We start from the raw sequence: 22,480 nt of genomic DNA on the forward strand, positions 1-22,480 counted from the left end.
AGATAAGACTAGAGAAGAAGCTCAAAGCTCTCCAAATGCTCACTCCAATTTTGAGTATAGTTTCTTTAGATAAAATTCAAATCTGAATTTTACAAAGGAAGCACCTCTATTTATAGCCTAAGGTGCTGAAAAATAGGTGGGAAATTTCAAATAAACTCATTTGAAATTCCCACCAAAAACAAGTCACATGGGAGGTGTGACCTTTTTCTACTATGACACCTCCCAAAAACTACACATACACCACTCTCCTAAGTCACATGGGTAATGTGACTTTATTTTACATTTTCACACTCCTTTATTTAATAACCACACCTCCTAAAACTATACAAGAGTATTTCAAAGCTTGGCCTTGCCCCTCATGGGATGGACTTGGGCTCTTTGGGCTTTGGCCTTCTTGGGCTTGGGCTTGGGCTTTGGGCTTGGGCCTCATCTTTATTTTATGTCTTCTTTTAATTTTGAGAAGACTAGAAGGAAGAACTTCAAATGTGAGGGTGGATGTCCTCTTCCTCCATTAATAAAAGCCTCCTTTATTTGATTCTCATCATACTCCTCGAGTTGGAGAGAATTCGTCCACGAATTCTGAATCCCTGCATATAACAAAGTCAGTTTAGTTTTACAATTAAAAGTGGAAGAAAAATGTAAACATGACTTAGTATTTTTAAATAATGGGATTTCAGAAAAGGAGGTTCTATTAATCGACCAAGTTGGTAAAATTTGTTTGGGAATGATGTGATGTTTTGGAAAAAGACCTCTTAAATGGTGACAACCATTAGGAGGTATGAACAAATTATCCCTAACAGTTTTTAACCAAGATGGTGGTGAAATAGGAACCTTGGGTAAGGAAAAAGATAAGGAAGGAAAACACCTTGGAGGTGAAAGGATTAGATCCATGTCAACTTGGCCTTCTTTGTCTTTTTCATTTTTACTTGTGGGAAGTGGGTGAGTTAGGTCTTGTTTTACCTTCTTTATCTTTAAGATTTGCTTTTGTGGACAATGAAGAGCGATGTGCCCAAAACCTAAACATTTAAAACATTTGATATTTGAAGTTTTGGTAGGTGATTTAGGAGTAGAAGGATTTGTAGTAGAAACTTTTTTTGGAAACATGGTTTGTTTGGAAAAAGTGGAAGGAGAAATTTGAGTAGAAATTTTGTTTGCATCCTTCCTAGAAGAGTTGTACAAATCATCATCATGAGTATTTTTGCAAGTTTTTTTCAAAAGATATGATTCTACCTTGATGGCTTTGTGAAACACTCTCTTTAAAGAAGAATATTCTTTTAATTCTACAAAGTCTCTAATATCTCTTCTCAAACCACGTACAAACCATTTAATCTTTGACTCTTCATTAGCATGCATATTCATTTTAGTCAAAGTTGTTTCAAAATCTTTAAAGTATTCATCTACCATCCTATGTCCTTGAGGAAGCCTTTGGAACTTCAACAAGTGTTCCTTCCTAGAAGGAGGAACAAACCTCGCGCGCATACACTCTTTCAAAGCATTCCAAGAAACCACGGGAGGTTTCTTGCGATATATAATGTCCATTACAATTTTATGCCACCATTCTTTGGCATAGCCCAAAAAGGATGAAGAAACTATCCTAAGTTTATCGTCATCTTGGACCTTATACACATGAAAATAATGGTCAACCTTAGTCTCCCATTCTAAATACACATTAGGATCACTATCACCATTAAAACTAGGGACTTTTTTACAAGCAATGTTGAACACTTGGTGATATCTTTGGTCACGGTTATAGCTCTCTTCATGAGAATGATGGTGATGCCTCCTTCTTCTATGTTCTTCTTCACCAAGGACTGAAGCTTTGGAAGGAGAATGCTGTTTGTAAGATGCACCACTTGAATAGCCAGCCATTTTGCAAATAAAAAAACAGCAAACACACAAAAACAGCAAACAAGTTAAAAATTAGCAAAAACAGTGAGCTTTGCAATTGAAACTGCCGAAGTGAATTTAAGGCTGAAAAAGATATCACTCTCAAAGAAATAATGCTCTTGCTCCAATCTGATCTTGAGGCCTTGGAATCCTCAAATGAAATATGTCAAAGCAAGCACACCAATCTTAAGAGCAAACCACCACAAAACCAAAGAAACAATAAAGACAAACAAGAAAAGGTATAAGCAAGGAAAGGTAATTGCAAAAGGAATACTATATGTAAGACAAACTCAAAGAGTAAGAATGAAAGACAATCAAGAAAATAAAGAACTCAATGAGAAAAGTAGGCACACAAAAGAATACTTAAGGAAAAGCACTAGAGTAGATGAAGAAAACAAAAAATTAGCTACTGGAAATTTTTTTTTTTTTTTTATGCAAACTGTGTTTGATATTCACTGATTTAACTGGAACGTTGTAGAGCGAACTGGATTATGAAATTTTTACCACAGAAACTTCAAGATGTTAACTCAAAAATGGCACTGGAATCAATTAAAAACAGTAAGCCAATTGAGAGAAATAAATTTTTTAAAATCACTGCCAGATTACCGTATTTTTTTTTCGGCAGGAATGTACACTTTTTTTATTTTATTTATCATTTTTTGTGTACTTCATATTTTTGAATGATTCTTTTTTCTATTCTTTTCTAACACTTTGAATATCTCAAATCCAGAATTTCAGAATTTTACAGTACGTAAATCAGTTGCAATAAGGAAAAACAGTAAGCACTTTTTTCAGAAACAGAGGAATCCTAATAGGAATAAAAAACAGAATGATGAACTAGCAAAGACATAATAGAAAATGATGTATTGGAACTTGTATAGGTCTAGAATACAAGTATGAACTCAATTCTAAAAAGAAAATGCACAAAGGATCAACATCAATTCAGAAAATTATATGACACTAAAGCAAGAAACAATCAAAACAATAAAAGTACTACTAGATGTAATGACATATATGGAATAACATGACTAAGACAAAACTTGACAAGATTCAAAAATTAAAAGACACAACACAAATTGTAACAAGTGAAAGGAAGCTTAAGGTAAACTCTAGGAAGGATAATGCCATTCCAAAAGAGCAACCATACTCATAAGAATTATGAGTGCTATAAACCTTTCCACAAACACTTGGAGCAAAAGAAAAAAAACAGCAAGAATACTCAATTAAAAATGCAAAAACAGAAACTTAAATTGCAAGAAATTAAAAAGCTCTTGAAATAAAGTGCACACAACTCAACAATTAAACAAGAATGAACCTAAGACTCATGATACCACATGATGTGATTCCAATAGCCACATAGAACAAGATTCTTGACACTTTGAGGAATCACCTTGAGCTGGAAAATATAGAGGCACTTTCTTAGAAGTTGGATCATGGTTCTAAAATCAAGAACTCACCAATAACAAGTACCAAATCCCAAACTCATTTGGATGAACCAAATATTGTCAAATTGAATCAACAAAGGAGAATGAAAAGAAGAGACCGAACAGAATTGAATTAAAAACAAAAGTACCGAACAGAATTAAGAAGCAAACAGAAAATAGGTGCTGGAAAATTAAAGGAACCAAAACAAAAACAACTCAAAACTCAAGGCTACATGAACAAATTGAAGAAGAAGAAAGGAAGGAGAAGAGAATGCTCATGAAGATGGAGGAATGGTTGGATGATCACGCCACTAGAAGAATGGATGCTCCTAGATGAGTGTGGAAGCCGCCACTTGAGGAAACCATGGTCCTTCAAGATAAGACTAGAGAAGAAGCTCAAAGCTCTCCAAATGCTCACTCCAATTTTGAGTATAGTTTCTTTAGATAAAATTCAAATCTGAATTTTACAAAGGAAGCACCTCTATTTATAGCCTAAGGTGCTGAAAAATAGGTGGGAAATTTCAAATAAACTCATTTGAAATTCCCACCAAAAACAAGTCACATGGGAGGTGTGACCTTTTTCTACTATGACACCTCCCAAAAACTACACATACACCACTCTCCTAAGTCACATGGGTAATGTGACTTTATTTTACATTTTCACACTCCTTTATTTAATAACCACACCTCCTAAAACTATACAAGAGTATTTCAAAGCTTGGCCTTGCCCCTCATGGGATGGACTTGGGCTCTTTGGGCTTTGGCCTTCTTGGGCTTGGGCTTGGGCTTTGGGCTTGGGCCTCATCTTTATTTTATGTCTTCTTTTAATTTTGAGAAGACTAGAAGGAAGAACTTCAAATGTGAGGGTGGATGTCCTCTTCCTCCATTAATAAAAGCCTCCTTTATTTGATTCTCATCACTCACTACTATCTACCCCATCATGCACATACATAGCTCGTTTAGAAGGGCAATTAGAAGCAATATGTCCATAGCTTAAGCATTTAAAACACTTCTTACTAGACGATTTAGGTGGTGATTTAGAGCCTAGAATTGGAAGTGGAAGGCTTAGACTCTCTAGGTTTGAAAGTAGAGTCCTTAGAAGGGATATTTGAAAAAGAGTTATTTTTATTTTTCCAAGAAGAGTGGTAGTAGTTATCCTTAGAAGAATTTTTGAAAGCATTTTTTCTTGCAAGTTGATTTTCAATTTTGCTAGCAAGGTGCACCACATTTTCCAAAGAAGAATATTCTTGTAACTCTACCACGTCTTGAATGTCCCTTCGAAGGCCACTCACAAACCTAGCTATCTTAGCTTCATCACTCTCATCCATATTAACTCGAATTAAAAGCGTGTCTAGTTGTTTAAAGTAATCATCCACACTTAGCGCGCCTTGATGAAACCGTTGGAGTTTCAACATAAGGTCTTTCCTAAAGTGTGGTGGTACGAATCTAGCGCGTAAACATGCTTTCAAATCGTTCCAAGAGACCACGGGCGACCTCTTGTGTAGGTCAATGTCCATGAGGTATTGATGCCACCATTGCATGGCATAGTCCAAAAATTTTAAAGAAGCTAACTTAACCCTATGCTCATCCCTAACCCCATTTACATCAAAAATTTGGTCAACCTTAACCTCCCATCCTAAGTATACATTGGGATCACTTTCACCACTAAAACTAGGAAGTTTTACATTAGGAGAACAAGGGCCAGCCACATGTTGGCGCCTCTCTTCATGGTGATGATGTCTTGGTCTTGGATTGTCTTCATAATAACCATGAGAAGAATGGGAGTGCCTTGAAGAATGCCGAATAGGAGGAGGAGTTCTTCTCTCACGGTTTTGATGTATTTCTTCTCGGTTTAACTCCAAACTTTGGAGCCGTGCTTCCATCTTCCTTATCACCTCAAGATAGTGAGCATTGGATTGCTTGGCATTCTTTAAGTCTTCATAAAGGGCTGCCTTTTGTGGTGAACACGGTTTGGAGGACTCTCCACTAGAAAATTGAGCCATGAGCAGAAAATACAAAAAAAAAACAGAAAACAAAACAGGGAAAGAAACTTGTTAGACAATTAAAAGTGAAATATAGGTTGCTGGAAAATGCCCAAGAAAGCACTCAAACCACTCCAAGAAAATATTCTGTCCTCAACCAAGCCTTTCTTGTGGAATGGAGTAGCTTCAAGTGAAATATGCCAAAGCAAACCACACTTAATCAAGGAACAATATCACCACAACAACTAGAGAAACAAAGAAGACAAGCAAGAAAAAGTATAAGCAAGAAAAGGTTAGAACAAAAGGAATACTTAGATGTATGACAAACTCAAAGATTAATGAACAAAAGACAAGCAAGAAAATAAGGAACTCAATGAGAAAAGTAGGCACACCAAAAGAGTCCTAAAGAAAAGTGCTAGAGTAGATTGAAGAAAACAGAAAACAGCTACTGGAAATTTTTTTTTAAAATGCAAACTGTGCTATGTTTACAGATTTAACTGGAATGATTGAAAGCGAACTGGAATGTGAAAAATTAACCACAGAAACGTCAATGTCTTAACTCAATAATGGCACTGGAATGAGGTAAAAACAGTAAGCCAATTGAGAGAAATAAAATTTTCAAAATTGCTGCCCAATTACCGTATTCTTTTCGGCAGTATTGTACACTTTTCGTATTTTATTTATCATTTTTTGTGTACTTGGAATTTTTGAGTAATTCTTTTTTCTATGTTTTTGTAACACTATGAAGAATGTAAATCCAAATTTTCACAAATTTCCAGTGAGCCAATTAATTGCAGTAAAATGAAAATAGTAGCACGTTTGTAAAAAAACAGAGTATCCTATTTAGGAATGAAAAACAGTATGATGAACTAGCAAAGACATAATAGAAATTGTGTAAAGGAACTTGTATAGAATGAAAATACAAGCATGAACTCAAATCTAAAATTGAAAATGCACAAAGGATCAAGCAATAAACTAAAAAAAACAGAAAGTAAACCAAAGCAAGAAACAATCAAAGCAATAAAAGTACTACTAGAAGTAATGACAATTATGGAATAACATGACAAAGACAAAACTTGACATGATTACAAAATTAAAAGACATATCACAAGATATAACAACAAGTGAAAGGAAGCTTAAGGTCAGCTCTAGGAAGGAGAGTGCCATTCCAAAAGAGCAGCCATACTCATATAAACAATGAGTGCCATAATCCTTTTCACAAACACTTGGTGTAACAAAAGAAAACAGCAAGAAAAACTCAAAATAAATCCTAAAACAGAATGGTAAACAACTTGAATTAAAGAGCTCTTGAAAGTAAAGTGCAATACAACTCAAAATTTAAGCAAAAACAAGCCTAGACTCTAGATACCACATGATGTGAATGCAATAGCAAGAATACATGATTCTTTGACATTCTTAGGAGCAACTTGAGTTGGTCATGAAATGGCACTTTACTTAGAATTGGATCAATGTTCTAATTCAAGAACTCACCAAGACTTTGCACCAAACCAAAGCTCATATGGAAGTCCATATATTGTCAAATGGAATCAAACACAAGGAATGAAGAACAAGAATTGAAAAGCTGGACCGAATTGAAATGCTAAGCTACTGAACCGAACAGAATCAAAGAAACAAAGCTGGAAACACAAATTTAAACGGTGCAAATGAAAGGAAAGACTAAGAACTTAAAAACTACCGAACAAAAATTGAAGAAAAGGAAGAAGAACACTTATAGAAGAAGCTTGCTGGATTTTGAGAATTGGAGAAGCCATTCACGCCACTTGGTTCCTTGTTCCAAGATAAGTGATGGAGTGCCGCCACTTGAAGCTCACCATTGCTCACAAGATAAGGCAAAGGAAGAAGAAGACCCAAGACTCACAATTTCTCTCCAAATTTGAGTATAGTCTCTCTACTATAAAATTCCAATCTGAAAAATACAAAGAGAAGCACCTTATTTATAGCCTATGAGGTGCTGAAATGCAAGCTAAATGAACCTCAAATGCTGATGAAATTCGGCGCCAACTAGACAATGAAGGAAGTGTGACTTTCCTTCCTAGTTTGGCACCTCCTAACTCCTATCTACACTCCCCCCTAACCTCCCTTACTACTTACACCTATTTATTACATCCGCACCCCTATTCTATAAAAGAAATAAGAAGAGCCATCTTATTATACTCTTGTCCCAAAGCTCTTGCCATGCTCCTAGTAATTCGTTGGGCTTGGGCCCCTTGTTGGGCTTGGGCTTCATGGGCTTGAGCATCCTCTACTTGGTTCATCTTTGTTGTTGCCGCCAATTAACCGGTGATTGGGTTTGTCCTTATCTTCTTTGGCTTCTTCCGCTTCCGTGGCCACTATGGCTTCTTCCGCTGCCGCTACTACTGTGACTTCTTCCGCAGTCATTATGCCAGATCCATCTATTTATACTAATTACGTCAATGTTCATTTTTCCATTGACAAATTGGATGGAACCAATTATGACACTTGGGCATCAGATATTAAATTATGGCTTAAGAGTCAAGGTTATGTTGATCATCTTACTCATCCTACTGTTGCTGAAAATGAGGTTTCCCTTTGGTTGAAAATTGATGCTCAATTATGCATTGTTATCAAATCGACCATTCACTCATCTTTAAAACAAATTTTTCGTACCTATGAGACATGTTCAGAAGTTTGGGAACAAGCAAAATTATTATACACCAATGATACTCAACGTCTTTATGGTGTGTGTCAAAATCTTCTCACAATTGTTGCTCCCAAATGTCTTGATGGTACAATGGCGGAATATCTGGGTAAACTTCATGCTCCTCTTCATGATTTTAATGAGTTATTACCTCCTGCCCCTACTCCTTCTAAAAAACTAGAACAAATATCCAAGTTCTTCATGTTATTGGGTTTACATGGCCTTCCTGATGATTATTCTCACGTTTGTGATCAAATTTTGGGATCTCCTATTGTGCCCAATTTTACTTCCACTTGTTCTACCCTTTTGCGTGTGCCAGGTAAACACACCACTGATATAATGTCTCATGTTGATGACTATTTTGCTTTAGTCTCTTAGCATAATGATCGTACTCGCCCTCACAAGCTGGGTAAAGGGCGTCACAAGTGTGACCATTGTGGCAAACTTGGCCACAAAATTGACAGATGTTATGCCTTACATGGTCGTCCTCCTAGATCTGTTGCGGTTGCTAAAATTGCCCTGTGCAACCTTCTACCATGGACCATACTTCAATTGATACCCCAGGCCAGCCTCCTATTTTCAATGAATTTCTTAATGGTATGAGAATCGTCAGAACCCTAGTTCCACGACTTCTGTTGCACATTCAGGTACATGTTTTGTTGGCCTCACTCACTTCACTTCCCTTGGCCCTTGGGTTCTAGATTCAGGTGCCACTGATCACATTACTGGCAATAAATCTTTTTTCTCTTCCCTATCTACTACGGGTTATTTACCTTCGGTTACCATGGCCAATGGATATAGGGTACCATCACATGGTGTTGGTACTATTAATCTTTTTTCTTCTTTATCTATTGATAATGTTCTTTATGTCCATAGGTCTCCATTTAACTTATTATCTATTTGTCGTAGTCGTCTCACCCGTTCCCTTGATTGTGTTATTTCTTTTACCAAAGATTCTGTTACTTTACAGGATCGGAGTTCGGGAAGGATGATTGGCACCGGATGTGAGTCTCATGTTGGCACCGGATTTTCCATCTCTCATTCATGCTCGGTTGGGTCATCCTAGTCTTGCTAAGATTTAGCAGCTTGTTCCAAGTTTGTCTAATGTGTCTACTTTATCGTGTGAGTCGTGTCAGTTAGGGAAGCACATTCGTAGTTCTTTTCCTAGTAGTGTCTCACAACGTGCTTCATCTCCTTTTGCCTTAGTTCACTCTGACATTTGGGGACCAAGTCGTATTAAGTCTAATTGAGGATTTTAAGATTTTAGTATTTTGTTACTTTTATTGATGATTATTCAAGATGTACTTGGGTATTTTTAATGAAAAACCGTTCTGAGTTGTTTTCTATATTTTAAATATTTTACAATGAAATTAAAAATCAATTTGGAATTTCCATCCGAATTTTGCGCAGTGATAATGGATGTGAGTATCTTTCTCATTCTTTTAAAAATTTTATGGATCCTCATGGTATTCTTCATCAAACTTCATGTGCTTATACACCTCAACAAAATGGGGTAGCTGAGCGCAAGAATAGACATCTTGTTGAAACAACTCGTACTATTTTAATCCATGGTGATGTTCCTCAGCGTTTTTGGGGTGATGCTGTTCTTAGTGCATGTTATCTCATTAATCGCATGCCATCTTCAGTTTTAGATAACAAAATTCCTCATTCTATTTTATTTCCACATGACCCACTCCACTCTTTACCTCCCAATGTTTTTGGGTTCACATGTTTTGTTCATAATTTTAGTCATGGTCTTGATAAATTATCTCCTAAGTTACACAAATGTGTCTTTTTAGGATTCAATAGATCACAAAAAGGATATAAATGTTTCTCACATTCTTTAAACCGTTATTTTATTTCAGCAGATGTCACCTTCAGTGAATCTTCCCTTTACTTTAAGTCTTGTCCTTCTCCTTCAATTTCTTTATCTAATCAAGTTAATATTCCTCTTGTTGTGCCTAGTGCACCTAACGATTCACCACTGCCACCAACTCTTCAGGTGTATAGTCATCGTCAAATGTCTCATCGTCCATCAGCAGACTCTATTCTGGTGCCAACACCTCATCCCCCTCTGGCTCCTACAGTTGAACCTTCGACAGTTGAACTTGATCTTCCTATTGCTATCCGTAAAGGTATACGTTCTACTTGTAATCCCTCTCCACATTATACTGCTTTGAGTTACCATAGATTATCTCAACCCTTTTATACCTGCCTTTCGTCTATTTCTTCTGTATCCATTCCAAAATTTGTAGGTGATGCCTTAGCTCATCCTGGTTGGCGTCAGGCCATGTTTGATGAAATGAATGCGCTTCAGAATAATGGAACTTGGGAACTTGTTCCTTTACCATCTAGGAAATCTGTTGTTGGTTGCAGGTGGATTTTTGCTATAAAAGTTGGTCCTGGTGGTACTATTGATCGTCTCAAAGCTCGTATTGTGGCTAAGGGTTATACCCAAATTTTTGGTTTAGACTATGGTGATACTTTTTCTCCAGTGGCAAAGATGGCATCTGTTCGCTTATTCATCGCTATGGCTGCTCTTCAACAATGGCCTCTTTATCAACTGGATGTCAAAAATGCTTTTCTTAATGGGGATTTGCAGGAAGAAATTTATATGGAGCAACCTCCCGGTTTTGTTGCTCAAGGGGAGTCTTCTGGATTGGTATGTCGTCTTCGCAAATCCTTATATGGCCTCAAGCAGTCTCCTAGGGCTTGGTTTGGGAAATTTAACAATGTTGTTCAACAATTTAGTATGACTCGTAGTGAAGCAGATCATTCAGTTTTTTATTGTCACTCGAGTGCTGGGTGTATCTATCTTGTAGTATATATTGATGACATTGTTCTTATAGGCAGTGATCACCATGACATCTCACAAGTAAAACAACACCTTTGTCAACACTTTAAGACCAAAGATCTTGGCAAACTAAGATATTTCTTGGGGATTGAGGTAGCACAATCCAATATTGGTATTGTTATCTGTCAAAGAAAATACGCATTGGATATTTTGGAGGAAATTGGGTTGATGAATTCGAAATCTGTTGATACTCCCATGGATCCCAATGTCAAGCTTTTATCTAATCAAGGGGAGCCTCTTTCAGATTTTGAGAAGTACAGGAGATTAGTTGGAAAATTGAACTATCTCACTGTTACTCGTCCTGATATTTCCTTTGCAGTCAGTGTGGTGAGTCAATTTCTTAATTTTCCATGTGAAGATCATTGGAATGCAGTCATTCGTATAATGAAGTACATTAAAGGCTCTCCTGGAAAAGGTTTGTTATATGGTCATAATAACCATAAACTCGTTTGTTATTCAGATGTTGATTGCGCAGGATCTCCATCTGAAAGAAGATCAACTTCTGGTTATTGTGTCTCCATTGGTGATAACTTGATCTCTTGGAAGAGCAAGAAACAAAGTGTTGTGGCAAGATCTAGTGCAGAAGCAGAATATAGAGCTATGGCCTCGGCTACTTGTGAGCTTATTTGGCTTAAACAGTTACTTAAAAAATTGCAATTTGGAGAGGTCACTCAAATGACACTTATATGTGATAATCAGACTACTCTTCATATTAGCTCAAATCCAGCTTTTCATTAAAGGAAAAAACATATTGAGATTGATTATCATTTCATTCGAGAAAAGATTATACCAGGAGATATCAAGACTGAGTTTGTTAATTCAAATAATCAATTAGCAGATATTTTTACTAAACCTTTATGAGGGCCTAGGATTGATTACATTTGTAACAAGTTGGGTACATATGATCTATATGCACCAGCTTGAGGGGGAGTGTTAGATATTATTAGATATAATTAGATATGATTTGATATTATGTGATATTATAGATATTGTTAGATATCTCATATTTATGTAATGGGCTTAGCCCATATGTTTCTTTTCCTATATAAACATAACCCTATGTGTTCAATATACACAAGGGATTTACCCTATTCTTTCTTTTCCTTTAATACATTATATAGTTAAATTCTTTATAATTATATTTTGTTGTGTACATATTATTTATAATATCATAAATTTATAATGTTATATTAATTTATGTTTATATATTTTTAATTTTGTAGATATTATAATCATGAATGGTTAAATGAAGATTCAAAAAGACTTGCCCCACATTAAGATGTCGAAATTACTCATGAAAGGAAAAAATGTTTTAAGAGGTACTTTGATGATGCAGATGTAAGGAAACACGTAAATATAGAATTTGCAAACTTTTCAGATGGAAGATAATATTTTGCCAATGTTGACTCCATAAGGGATATAAGTAAAATGGATGCAAAATCATGGTGGATTGTTCATGGAGTTCATGCACCAACACTTTAGAAAATGGCTATTAAGCTACTTGGACAACCATGTTCTTCTTTTTGTTGTGAAAGAAATTGAAGTACCTACTCTTTCATACATTCTCTGAAAAGAAATAAGATGACACCTAAAGGGGCAAATGGTCTAGTATTTGTTCATAATAATCTTCGTCTTCTCTCAAGAAACTCCTCAAAATACAAAGAAGAGGAAACTAAATTGTGGAATATTGTAGGAGATGATTTTTCATTGGATTGAGATTGCTAGTTTATCTCTTGATGAACTAGAATTAGAAGTTGTATTTTCCAATGAGGATGAACAGATGTAAAATTCAAACATTATAATTTAAATAAGTTTATCTTTTCTTAGACTTTTTTTATAAATGTTTCTCTTGATTTTTTTTTTCAGAATAGAAAGTATATTAATACCTTTTAATAATATATATGTATATATATTTGTGTCCCGTATCCTATATTTTTCAATTTAACTATCCTATATTTTTTAATTTAACCATATCTCCGTATTCATATCCGTGTCGTATCCGTATTCATATCGTATTTATGTGCGTATCAATTTTATGCTTTGTTCTCGAACGGGGTTTGGGGCCTAAAGAACTATTGGTATCAACGATCTTCCAACACCTATCGATCGGTCATACTGGTATGCAACTTCCTTCCTCACAAGTTTATCCTCTCTTTCTTCTCGTCACACCTCTCGGTCGTCTCGTGCATAGACTCGGATGGTACCTGCAGAAGGCACTCCAAAGCTCAAGTCAGCAAAGGAGTTCGACACTCGGTTGTCAGAGTACTGTAGATAATGACGTATCCAATTCTTGGAATTTGTGTTATTTATATTACCTTAATGGGCCTTTGTAATTGGGCCAGATTAGAGAGTTGGGCTGCACTGTTTAGCGCTTAATCCGTGGTTAGCTTCGCTGACTTCCTTTAAGCGCCTTGGTATCAGTCGGCCCTCTTGAATGGGTCAAGACATCGGTCATATCGTGCAACGAGCTGAGATTATGTTTGGTTTATGAACATGAATTGGGGTACCGGTTGGCCCAATAGGGAAGAACCAACCTATATTGTTGAACAAGGGCTTTGATGTCTCCAAATCCATGAAGATTGGTTGAAGGCTTAGTTGTAGCTTGTGTGTGTTGGTTCTGGGTAGTTTGAATTTGTAATCCACTCTTGGTTAGAATCCAAATATGATTTAAATCAAAACCTTTTTGAAAAATAGTGTTTTCTAAAGAAGTGGAAAAACAACCAGTTGCTTTATCGTTTCAATCGGTTGTTTGACACTTGGTGGGTTTTGAAAAGGATTTGAAACTGTTTGACTTTGGTTGACTTTGCTGTCAAACCAATTCAATCGGTTGTTTCGTGATTTCAACCGATTGTTTTTTGAAAATCCATAACAAAATTCTGTTAAGTTTGGTAAATCTGTTTTAAATGCTTTAAAACTGAATTGGTTCCTGCTTTAAATGTTTTTTTTGTTGGGTTTATTAGTATCTAACTTCAAGAAGGCGGAGGGGTGAATTGAGCTTATAAGATTTTCAAACAGATATGGATTTTTAATAGTACAAAGCAAAATAATTGATTTATTTTGGAAATAACAGATTTATTTTTCTACTTACTTTATAAAGACAGTGTTTCAGTTATATGATTTCCAGATATTAAGAGAATTCAACAACCAACAATGTATCACATTAATATGCAAAGATGAAAACCAAGAGTTGAATTAAGAAACAATCTTTGATTATTAGACCTCACACTTGAATAGAACGTGACACTTAATTGGTTTTGTTTTAACATATAAATTTACTTCTAATACAACCAAAGTAGAACTCAATTAACTACCAACTATTTAGATCAGTTTCCAGAATATAAAGAACAGTATAAACAGACCCAAAAAGAATAGATTCAATTTTAATTGAACATGTTTATTTTATGGAAAATCAACACAAGAAACCGTAAATGAGTGCAAAGATTAAGAGAGATTGAACACCACACGTTTATACTGGTTCACTCAATAAGAGCTACATCTAGTCTCACCTTATCCAAGGTGAAATCCATTGAAAAACAGTACAAATCAATTACACAACCTTAAGTTCTTGAACCCTACAAGAACAAGGCACACCAAGCTGAAAAATGCTATTTCAGCACTACCAACACTTCAAGAAACACTATCAAGAAGTGTCTTTCAATCACTGTTACAAAGATAAGAATGATTGAATCGAATACACCTGAAAAGAAAATGCAGGAAACTGAAGAAAATCAGTGGAACAGATTGCAACACCTCCACCCAGCTTAGGGCACACAAGAACAAACACACTTTGATTTCTTTTGAAAAACTCTTTCAAGAACACGTGCAAATCCTTTTCAACTCACTGAAAACTTTTTAATCTCTGTTTAAAACTTGATTGCTCAACATACTTTTCAAGTTAGATATGTCTCTCTTTATATAAGAAACGATTTATAACAGACTTTCAAAAAATAGTTAAAGAGCTGTTATAAAAAGAACAGATTGAAAATAGAATGAACAAATTTATTTTCACAAAAGGCAAAAAGAGATTTTCAACTGTTACAGCTTAGTATTTTGATAGCATAAGAGACTAAGTCAAGCTTCTTGGTGCAAAAAACAAAGCTATGAAAAAACTTTAAAAACAAGGCTCCAATTTAAAAAAGAATCTATTCTTTTAAGGAACAACAAATTCATTTTTTTGTGCAGTAAAACATATTTTGAGAAAAGACATGAGAAAAACATTAAGAAAACTTTGTGCTTGATCTCATCACCTTGATTAGGGTTATAGGGTGGGTCACGATGCAAAAAACTACCTTAAACACACTTTAACCTATATACAAGACCACCCAAATACAATTTGACATGCTTCAAAGCAAGGCACACACTTTGCTATATCAAGCACATATATTGTCTTCAAGGAGCATTCTCCATCTTCAACATTTTTAACAAAACTTTGGAGTATATAAAGGTTGTTTTACGCTCCTAAGGAACAAAACACAGATTGGAGAATTCAGATTTGACTAAGTGACTTATGTTTTCAAAGATTTACTTCAAGCTTTTGGATTTTCTCAAAGAGTGGAATAGGATTGTTGTTTGATATTTTTATTTGAGTTTAATCAGGTTTAATCCTTCTCTTTATCTCTTGTATTTATGGACTACTTGTGGTGTGTGCAGAATCAGAGGTTGTTTTGAGTTTTGTGGTGTAGTTGCCAAAATAAGTGTGTGTTCTTGAGGGGTTCAAGATCACTTCTTTAGGTGTGTGTTTTGTAATTTGTGATTGATTGCTGATGACTTTTTACGGCAAGTGCACCGCGTTTGTCAGAAGTAATAATTGTCCCTAAGGACGGATATCGATCCCACAAGGAACAGTGAATTATCGAGTACAATAACCGCTAAATATAAAAACAGAACAATTAAAAGAGTTTTGAATTATTTGTGTTGGCACTGATAAATAAGAAAAAAAACAAAGAATTAGTTGTTTCAATTGGAAAAATAAGGATTAGTTTCATCTCTCTCACTCTCAAGTATTTTGATTAGCAGGTCAATATTAAGTTCTTTGATTGAAATTGATGCCCGTATAAAAATCATTTATATAGATTCCTCACATATAAAATCCTTAAGAATGTCCCCTAACTATCAATCCCTCGCATAATTATAAGAACAACTTAGAACGAAGCTCAGACGTTTAATAGCAATTAACATTTCAAGTCTATTCCTAGAACTCAAATATTCCTAGAACTCAAATATCGTTTAGGTCCGAACCCTAAAAATACCTCCCGGTCAGATTTAAGATTCTCTATTTGTCACGGAAAATTAAAAGTAAAACAACAATACCAATAATCAATCAAGAAATGAATATTAATATATAAGATATCACCTCAATACATAAGAGTTTGAGCAGATTACTCCCAATCCCAAAGGTAGAATTAGCCACCCATACTTCTAGCACCTTCCATTCTCCCAATTGGGTTACAATTCACTCTATGGTGTTTTCCTCTCAATCTGGCCTAGGGTTGAGCCTCTAGCCCTCTATTTATCCTAGTTTTCTAGGGTTAGGTTGCTTCCTGTGTCGCGCTAATGGGCTAAACGATAAAACATAAAAAAAGCCCAATCTTTCTTTGCATCTTTTTCCTTTCTAGGACCTTCCGGCTTTATCTTTTAGCTCAAATTATTCTCCTTTATTCCAAATCTTCAATCTTCCTTAGAAATCTGCAATTAACACCAAATTTGGGAATAAAATGATTTTATTCAAATCAAGCTCATAAAAATGTAAAAAGGTATAAATTCATAAATTAGAGATTATTTTATATGTAAATTAGCAATAAATCCTCATAAGTGCCTATATTTTAATATGAAAGATTACTGAAATTAGGCACTTATCAATTGCATAATGGAATTCCTAGTGGTTTCTGGGGACTAGATGTAGCTCTTGGGATAAGAGTGAACCAGTATAAATATGCTTGTGTGCTTATCTCTTTCCCTGAACTCTTTACTATCTGATTTAAGTTGTTTTTATTCACTGTTGATAAAAACAACGAGTTGATTTTCTGTTAATAAACTAAATAAGTTCTGGTTTTTGGTTTCCTTAGTTTCTTTTTCTGTGATTTTTCATTAGCTTTCATTATACCTTCTAAATTTGCGAAAATATTTTATAAACAATTCACTCCCCCTCTTGTTTAAGGCCATAAATTATAACAATTGGTATCAAGAGCTTGGTTCTTAAAAGTTATTCAAATTTGATCCTAAAATCCTTTTTTAAATGGCTAAACATCTACCTTTTAGGGAGGGTGCCTCAATAAACAGGCGACCTTTATTCTATGGTTTGAATTACCAATTTTGGAAGGTACGTATGAAAATCTTTGTTGAATCATTGGATAGAGGAATTCGGGATGCCATTTAAAATGGTCCTTTTATTCCTAAGCTTGAAAAAGATAGTGTTTTTATTGAAAAACCTTGGTCCCAATGGGCTGAAGCTGAAAACAAAAGAGCCAAGTTTGATTGTATTGCGAAGAATATTATCACCTCTGCTTTAAATTCGGATGAGTTTTTTAGGTTGTCACAATGTACATCTGTAAATGAGATGTGAGATACTCTAGAGGTAACTCATGAAGGCACAAATGATGTTAAGAGGGCAAGAAAACATACTTTCATCCAAGAGTATGAAATGTTCAGGATGTAGAAAGCTGAATCAATTGCGGATGTGCAAAAATGTTTCCTCATATTGTTAATCACCTTATAAGTCTTGGAAAGATCTTTGACAAAGAGGAACTAAACATCAAAATCCTCAAGTGTATTGACAGAACATGGGAGCCTAAGGTTACTGCCATATCTGAATCAAAGGATCTAACCTCCGTGACCACTGCCTCATTGTTTGAAAAGTCGCGAGAGCACGAATTAGAGATGAATAGACTAAAGTGTTCAAGAAAATGAGGATAAACATGTGAGGACAATATCTTTGAAAGCTGTTGGGAACAAAAACTGTCAAGATTCAAGTGATGAAAGTGAGAGAGAGATTCTTAGCTTGTTGTCCAAGAAATTCAGCAAGTTCTTAAAGAAGAACCGCACCAAAGATGATACTCATGACAAATATAGCAGCAAGAAACCTAGTGACTTTACTACTAACAAATATACATGTTATGGATGTGGTGAAAAGGGGAATTTAAAGGCTGAAAATGTCCAAATAAAGAAAACAAGGAGAAGAGGCCAAGTAAGAAGTTTGAAAAGAAGGGAAAATAAAAAAGGGCATACATTGCTTGAGATGATAATGATGTAACTGTTAGAATATGTGGCCTTAAACGAGGGGGGGGGGTGAATTGTTTAAGAGAGGTTTTTGAAAACTTTTTCAGGTTTAACAAAATTCTTTGTGTGAATCCAGAACAAGAATCAAGTTTGCCAAGAACTTAAGCAATTAAACAACAAAGCAACAGAAAAACAATCGGTTGATTATATTAGCAAAGCTTAAAACATAAATTAAATGAGTTCAGAGTAAGAGAGAGATAGACTAACAGTTTATACTGGTTCACTCTTAAGCCAAGAGCTACATCCAGTCCCCAAAATACAACTAGGTAATCCACTAAGCAATCAAACCAGATTACAAAACACAAACCACCAAAGTAGTGACCTTGAACCCTTCAAGAAACACACTACCTTTGGCAAAACACACTAAGAGTATTGATCTTTACCACCTCAAGAACACACAACACTCCTTGACAACACAACACCAGAAATACAATAGGTTTAGAAAGGATTACTCTTGTTCACAGTACAAAATGAAATCAATACAATTGCAATCCTATTCCACTCTCTTTGAAAACCCAAAGCTTGATGTGAATGTTTAAATCTTAGAATCAAAAACTTTCTCTTCACAACTGAAAACTCAAAATACTGTTTCTATGTCTTGTTTGAAAACATAAACAAACTATTTATATTTTTTAAAGATTAGTCATAGCAATTAATGAAGGAGCGTATTCAGTTGAAAAACATTTAAAGCAGATTCAACATTAAAAACTGAATTCTGTTAGGATTTTCAAAGAAACAATCGGTTGAAACCACGAAACAACTGATTGTTTGGCTTGACAGTTAAGTCAACCAAACTAAAACAATTTTCAACATTTTCAAAAATCCTAAGAGTAAAACAATCGGTTGATTCGACAAAACAACAAGTTGTTTTTCACTTAGTTGAAAAAACACTTGATTTCAAAAAGGTTTTAAATCACATCCGTTTTAGATTCAACAAAGGAGTGGATCACATTCTATTCTACCCAGATCACACCCAGAAACAACAACAACACTAGCCTTTCATCAAACATCTTGGATTTGGATTCTTCAAAGCACTTGGTCACTCTTGATCAACAATTACTTCATCAAGCTCCTCATCAAGTGAAGATGAAGAAGCCAATCTATGTCTAATGGCCAAAGAAGAAAATGATGCAAGCAATGTAGCAAGTGTAAGTTCCTGCACTTCTCTAAATGTTGAAAATTATAGCCAGCTTCTTGAGGCTTTCAAAGAAACACATGAAGAAGCTAATAGATTGGGCCTCTTGAACAACCAGTTTAAAGGTATGAATAATTGTCTTGAAAATAGAGTCAAGGCACTGGAGGAAGAGTTGAAAAAGTCTAAAATTGATTTTGAAAATTTGGATTTGATTTACAAGAACTCTTCTTGCAAGTATGACTCAAATGTTTGTGAAAATTATGAATCTCTTGAAAACAAGGTTCACTATCTTGTGAAAACTATGGACATGCTTTCAAAAGGAAAATCCAACTTTATGTATATTCTGGCATCTCAAAAATGTGTTTTTGGAAAATCTGGTTTAAGTTTTTATCCACAGAGTAAGAAAAATGGAATTTCAAAGCCTTATTTAACTGTGCCAGAAAAACAACCGATTGAAAAATCGAAACAACGGTTGTTACATGCTTCTATTGTATGAAAAAGGCCATTATGTTAGGTTCTGCAAAATTAGGAATTTTTTGTTCTTAGAGGTGTTATGAAGTGTGTTCGTAAGAATTCCAAGGTTCCAGATTATCAAATTGATACCAAAGGACCCAAATTTGTAAAGGGACCAAATCTTGTTGCTTGATTTCATCATTTTGCAGGATTTCTAAAGAATCAATAACTCTTGAGTTTATTGGAACAAGCCTATGAAGGGAAAAGATTTTATTTGGACACCCTGTTGTAGTTCTATATCTTGCAGTCAACTATCTTGGAAGTCAAGTGAATCTCTTTAATCATGTCCTATGGCTCATTGAGAGAACAACATTGTTCTAATGGATAAAACCATATTGTTTTCTTTATTCTTGAGTTATGAAAGATCTCATGTGATATCTTTACATGTAAAATCTTTTATCCATGTAAAAGCTAAGTGAAGGATTTCAAATCTGATTCTCCTTTGCCAATAATCCTTGGTCTGTGAAATATCTAAATTGTTGTCATAGAAAAACAATCAATTGTTTTTTCGAAACAACCGATTGTTTTGCCTCTGTCAGCACTGCTTTACAGCTAGATTGGTTTTCCGTGTATTGATTATGTTGCTGATTCTTTCTCAAAGCTGTTATGGGTCAACATTGCATTTATCATGGCCTTGAATTCTCTATGAAAAGCAGTTACATTACTAATATATGGAATATATTCCATATTCTCTTGGAAATTTAAGAGCCACTATGACTAGTCAAATCTTATTGTGCCAACCATGTGTTTTTTAATTCAAAGTTGACGTGGGTCTGTATGCCTCTAAACAAATTCTTTTTCTTGAGGAAAACAACCCACTAAAAGCCAAAGTCTGTTGGTGATTTTAATGTCCACATAACCATATCTTTATGCAGTTGTTTTTCTTCACAAAATCAACCCATTACACAACTCTTTGTTTCATCTCAAATCTGGTGCATACTTCTCCTACCACAACAAATTTCCTCCTCTCTCGATGAACTCCACACCTTCTTCCTCCAAAAGAATGAAGACCCGTGGGGTAAAAAGAGGAAGGCGTCTTGAAAAATGGTTTTCTGGAGAGAGTGAGAAGATCGAAAGATATCTACATGAGACAAGTAGAAAGATTACCAACAATCCTAAGCTCATTTCATTCAATTGGTTGAAAGAGTAGAAGTTATCTGAATTGAGAAATCTTTTGAAGGAGTAGCAGCTGAAAAGATTTCTTGAAATGTCTGGGAACATTTATCCAGATCTTGTGAGAGTATTCTACACCAATCTTCACATTGTTGGTGACAATCTTTGCACACATATGAAAGAGATTAATCTGGAAATTACCCATGATGTTTCGACTGGCATCACTGGTCTGAAATATGCTAGATTAAAGAGAAATAAAGGAAATATTGGAGTTGTTGAAGAATTTAACAAAATGCAGTTTTATAAAAGCTGTTTGAAGAATCCACAATCCAAGGTAAGAATTTTTTCTGTAGGAGGCTTGAATCTGAATGAAAGGCTAATGGCTTTCATTATGATATGGATGTTAACTCCACGTGGAAGTAATCACTTTGTGTTAACTGAGGAAGACTTGGTATTCATCTATTTCCTCATGAACAAACTCAAGTCGAATTGGATTCATATCATCAAAGAACATATGCTGAAATCCAAAAGGTTAAGTGACTACCACTATCCCTACACTATTCTTATTACAAAATTTATGCATTACTTTGAAGTTGATCTTGAAGATGAGCAATCTGAAGTGATGAAAACATCATATGAGGTCAACATTGGATCACTTAGCAAGATGGATTTCACAAAAAATTGGTGGAAAGTGGGTTAGCAAAGGTGGTGATCATCAAGTGAAGCTAATGGTGATGATAATAGAGAAGAACAGGTTGATGTTGCTGCTGATGATGGTGATGCAGCTGCTGAAAATGCCAGAGATGAAGGTGTTGGTCCAAGTGCAGGAGAACGCATCAATTCCATGTCTCCTTTTGAAAGATTGTTGCTGGGAAGGATGGACAATTTTGTTGAGGATCAAAGGAGTCATCATGAATTCTGTGTGGCTCGTTTTCAAAATTTGGATGAACAAGTTGAAGTTGTTCAAAATCAAATCTTTAAGCTGCAATATGAAAAGGAAGATTAATTGGTTTTAAATCTGAACTCTTTCTTAGATTCTGTTTTTGTTGAACCAAGTGTGTTCAAGCTTTGAAGAATCCAAACCCTTTGAAGGATGATGAAAGACTGATTGTGCTTGTTGTTGCTGAGCTGTTCTTTTAGATAGGATTTGGGTAGATTTTATATGTAATCCACTCTTGATTGAATCCAAAACATAGGCATTCTCAATCTTTTTAAAAGTGTTTTTCAAACTAAGTGAAAAAAACCTGTTGTTTTATCGAAACAACCGATTGTTTTATACTTAGGTGTTTTTAGAAAAGGTTGAAAACTATTTTTATGGTAGACTTGTTGTCAAAACCAAAACAACCGATTGACTCGTGGAAACAACCGATTGTTTGTTTTGGTACCATAACAGAAAACTGGTTTGTGCTTTGACTGAGCATTAAATGATTTTCTAACTGTTTACGCTCCAGTTTTTAATGTTTTGACCAATCTTTGAATGCAATTAATAGTTTGTTAAAATTTGATAACAAACAACAACTTTGATTATATACAAAAAAAATAGATTTGAGTTTTTTACTAATTTTTGCTTAAGAGAAAAAGTTGAGATTGCTTAGAGATTGAGATTGATCAAAGAGT

General features: G+C 34.9%; 3 pseudogenes; all 3 read left to right on the forward strand.

Annotated features, from left to right (window-relative positions):
• LOC150029006 (uncharacterized) overlaps window positions 1-22,480 on the forward strand; it is a 41,032-nt pseudogene that overhangs the window by 10,205 nt on the left and 8,347 nt on the right.
• On the forward strand, window positions 7,647-10,366 carry LOC150029007 (uncharacterized; annotated as a pseudogene).
• On the forward strand, window positions 10,996-11,751 carry LOC150029008 (secreted RxLR effector protein 161 pseudogene; annotated as a pseudogene).

The sequence above is a fragment of the Phaseolus vulgaris genome, chromosome 2 (assembly GCF_051622355.1).
Source record: "Phaseolus vulgaris cultivar YP4 chromosome 2, ASM5162235v1, whole genome shotgun sequence".
In the NCBI taxonomy this organism is placed as follows: Eukaryota; Viridiplantae; Streptophyta; class Magnoliopsida; order Fabales; family Fabaceae; genus Phaseolus; species Phaseolus vulgaris.